Here is a 4,813-nt window from a genome sequence, read left to right as displayed (position 1 = left end):
TAATGCCTGCAGCATTGTCACTCTGAACGTCAGCAAATTTAAGCCAGTTATCAAAATAGTGCCTACTTTCATTAAGCCATTGCTTAATCGTCGTTTTGGGAGTATGTCGACAATTCCTGAATTTCTGTATGTAAGTCTCTTCGTTGTACTCATACCTATCTATAATACCTGTCTTTAATTCGTCATAATTGTGGCAGTCATTAATGTCCATCGCATCGCCGCGTATGCTTCCCGGGCTTTCCCAGTCAGCTCTGGTGCCAATCTGGCTGCCCATTTAGGTTTAGGCCATTCATTTACTGTCGCAATGTGTTCAAAGGTTCGTAGGTAGATATCTATGTCATCCGAATCTTTAAGTCGTGGGACCTTAACTTTGTAATTGTCCGTCGTTCCTAATTGTAACAAAGCCTGCCCGTGATTGTCTAATACTTGTTGATTAGATTCTATACGTAAACGTTCTGTTTCTTCTTTTAGCACTATTTCTCTTTCTTTTAACCTAATTTCTTCTTCTTTTACCCTAATTTCTTCTAGTTTTATGTGAGTTTCCCTGTCTAGCTTCAACTTAAGATAATCAATCCACATATCCTTAGGGACATCTTCAGGAATTTCACTAAAAGGATTATCCTTACCCTGGGAAGAAGTATTATCTCCTTTGTCTACAGGGTTATCTGTAGCCCATTCATCAGTGCTACTAGAAGTGGCTGATCGTAAATTAGGCATATTATAAAATAATAAATTTCAATCAAAGTTAAACAAAAAATTTAAAGGCATGCAATCGTAACTACAAATGTTGTGTTCTCATAAAACATATACCAACAAATGTGCCCTACCTTCCTCTTCAGTATAATGCAAATGTTGTCAAACAAAGTGTTGTTGTCTTCCTAACATTTAATTCCGGTTTAAGTGAATTATGAAAGCAGTAGCCTAGTAGTAGGCCTAATAATAATAATAATAATAATAATAATAATAATAATAATAATAATAATAATAATAATAGTAATAATAATAATAATAATAACTATAACAATAATAAAAATAGTAACAATAATAATAACAATAACAATATTATTCTTATTATTATTATTATTATTATTATTATTATTATTATTAGGCCTATTACTAGGGTACTGCTTTTATAATTCACTTAAACTGGAATTAAATGTTAGGAACCATGATAGTAATCAATGGAATTGTCACCTGATGGAATTATTAATAATAATAATAAATATAGGCCTATTATTAGTAGACTAATAGAATCGATTAAATAAGGGTACACCATGCATATTTTCTCCTAAAATGTTACCTTTCACCACTTTAATCTCTCAAAAGAGTTCCGGGAGGGCGAACCCTCCAAAAAATATGACAATTTAGGGGCTTCAAAGGCTTATACATATACATTTTCTCTCCTAGACGAATTGTGGTTTTCTCCCCGACATCAGTAATGTTATACCAATTCCAAGAATGTTTAAGGTTATATCGGTTGATGAGGAATTTATTGATTAGGCCTATAACAGCAAATTGCATCAATTTATTTTGAGGTTTCCAGCTTCAGAGGGGGGCACATCTCCTGTCCGCACAAGGGCACACATTGGCGCTAACACCAGGCGCGTAACAGTGGTCTTGGGTCAGAGTGGGTATATTTTTTTAATATTTTTTATTTCAACCATCTTTAAAGAGGGTAACCCTTCTAGTTTAGCCAAGTAGGTTAACTGACATTCAGGGGCCCTCTTTAATAAAATTAAAGAACAGTACAAACAACATCATCACAACATAATAATAATAATAATAATAATAATAATAATAATAATAATAATAATAATAATAATAATAATAACAATTATAATAACAAATAATAATAATAATTATTATAATTATTATTATTATTATTATTATTATTATTATTATTATTATTATTATTATTATTATTATTATAGCAGCAATAATATTATAATATAGGCCACACACGTGTGTTTGAAACTAAATATAAGCATTTTCATCATGGTTGTATTTATTACAAACACATTCTTTCACCATCTATACACATTGAGGCCCTTCTTTTAGGTTAAAATGATCCAATATAAATTTGTCTTTCTTGAGTTTGGGACTATTATGTGTTTAAATAACTTAAAAGGATAAAACTAAAAAAAAAAAACCTTAAAAAATGCGCGCCAAGCGCGCAAAGTATTTTTGTGTTTTTAATTCTAATTTCGTCGGAATTGATGAAAACTATCTAAAATGTGCAATTTATAGAGGAAATTGTCCTACCGTAACAAGAAATACACGCAAAGAATTTGAGAATTTTAGGCACTTTCTGAGGATGCATTTGTCAAGGAGTGGAGAAAGATTTCCAAAGATGGATATTTTCCCCTTGTCCCCCGGTGTTTTTAATTTTAATTTCGTTGGAATTGATCAAAACTCCCTAAAATGTGCAATTTTTAGAGGAAATTGGGCCATGTTAACAAGAAATGCGCGCGAAATTTGAGGTTTTTAGGCAATTTCAGGGGATGAAAGGGCATTTATAAAGTGGGGGTGGGGAAGATTTTTCAAAGATAGATATTTTCTCCTTGTCTCCCAGTGGTTACGCTATCGGGCAGCATAGATCAAAGGAGTTATGACAGTTTTTGAAGTGGAGAAGGGGTTGCATGGGTGTTGTGAGTCTGGTCATTATGATATCTTCCTTTTTATTCTTGTCTTTATTTTCTCTTCTCTTTTTCTTTCCTTTTCTTTTCCTCTTCTTTCTCTTTCCCTCCCTCTCCCCTCTTTCTTTTCTCTTATTACCCGGCCCGGTACGACGGCTTGGTCGGCCAGGTAAAAACCGTCAGGGGAGGGGCAGTTTCCCCCCCCCCCTCAAGCGCCTGTTACGACACTGGCTAACACGCCAATCATCCCCCCAATGAAAAATATTTTTCTACGCCACTGTGGTTAGCTCTGACCTTTTCATACAGAAGGAATGCCGGTAACGTAGCTTAGCTTTGTTGTTTGTTATTTTGTAGGTTAGTTATTTACTTTAGACCTACAGTTGACCTGTAAAGTATTTATGAGTATGAAATGTGACGTGAAATGTGACCTTATCTAATTTCATATGTTATTTTTCTACCTTTCTTTAATTTTGTAATATTATATACAGTCGATTGTTATTTATTTTGTTTTTTAAATTTTACCTTTTTTTTGTTTTTGTTTGTACGAACGCACCAATTGATATTGAGTGCCACCGATTCAAAGGTATATGTTCAAATAAATAAATAAATAAATAAATGACACGTGACCTACATAGGGCGTTGGATGTAAACGATACCCATTTGCCTTTCCCAGTATCTAGCGGTTTCTATTCTTTAAATTTTCTCACCTCACCTAATAACTTTAGGTGAGGTAATATTATGGCAATTACGTAAGGGGTGTGGTAACGAATGTGTTAAATCCATAATATATTATTGTTGAACGTCTTATAGGTTGTCAAAAAAAATTTGGTCCGGGGCCAAAATCTGTCTGCCGGACATTTTTTTGCCCGGACCAATTTTTGCGTGACAGGCTGACAAACAAAACAAAAACATAATAATAAGGTATGCTATGGGCCAACTAAAATATGTACTGAAAGACTTGAAATAAACTGTTTAATCAAGTAAATGTTTGTCAAAAGATATAAGATAAATGTAATTTATGATATTTTTTGTATATATATGCAGTTATAATATGATAATGAAAAACAATATATCAATTAGATATATGGATCTAGACTTTTAGTAGGTGGCCATTTTGAATTTAAAATGGTGGCCATAGCAGGCGTCAGAATCTTGACACACAACTTTTTTTTTGCTACACATATCAAAGATATTTTGTGCCAACTTTCATGCTTTGGTGATAAAATGCACAACTGGATCCATTAGCTGCTCTAAGTAGTAATCTTCACGTTCATCAAGAAGTTTCCAATTATTTCGTTTGATAAAATGATAAGAGCAATTCCACAGTTTCTTATAAAAGTAAAATTGCCTAAATCAGATTTATTCAAAATATAATTATGACATTATTTTGAAGAAACAAAATGTTAAAAAATTCTACACATCATTTTTAAAACCAATATATAGCATACCAAATGTTCAAATCAAATGGGAAAATGAATTACAGAACAATTCAATTAACTGGGAACATTATCGGAAAGAGAAAGTACACTCAATGCTTCATATTAAAAAGGTTGCAAAAAGTCGGCAAAAGATATGGAACCTGTCAAACACAGACTTCTGCGAAGCATGTAACGAAATGGAAAATGAAAAACATATGCTGTTAAACTGTAAAGAAAATGATTCATGTTGGAAAAATTCCATATTATGTTACAATTGTGCCTAAAAAAGCCTGATAAAGTAAAATGGATGGATATCGTACCTGCAAGGTGTGATAAGAAGACAAATGAGTTAGTTTCAATTTTAACTTTTTGTATATTTAAATGTAAAGTGATGTATAGACTAAATCTAGGGAAGAGATATCCTTGGACAATATGTTTACATCTGAGTTTAAAAGTCTTGTCACTTGTGAGTTTTTAGCAAACAAAGAAAAAGCCAAAAAAAAAGTGGTCAAATTTTGACTTTCAGAAATTTGGGAAAGCTTTTAATGTTGTTATTGTCATGTAATTTTTGTTGTGCTTTGGTTTTTGTTTATTTCTTTACAAATATAAATTGATGTGTAAAAATACAACCAAGAAAAAAATATTTAAGTTACATTTCAATCAGTAGGCTTACAGACTTCACCATGAAGGGCACGGTATGTTGTGGACTAGTTCGTGAAATCAAAAAAGCGCGTCAAAATACGCGCTGTTGTCGTTAAG

This window comes from Anneissia japonica, unplaced genomic scaffold (assembly GCF_011630105.1).
Source record: "Anneissia japonica isolate Jap-2015-1 unplaced genomic scaffold, ASM1163010v1 scaffold287768_len205223_cov117, whole genome shotgun sequence".
Taxonomy (NCBI): Eukaryota; Metazoa; Echinodermata; class Crinoidea; order Comatulida; family Comatulidae; genus Anneissia; species Anneissia japonica.
This window is presented reverse-complemented; position numbering follows the sequence as displayed.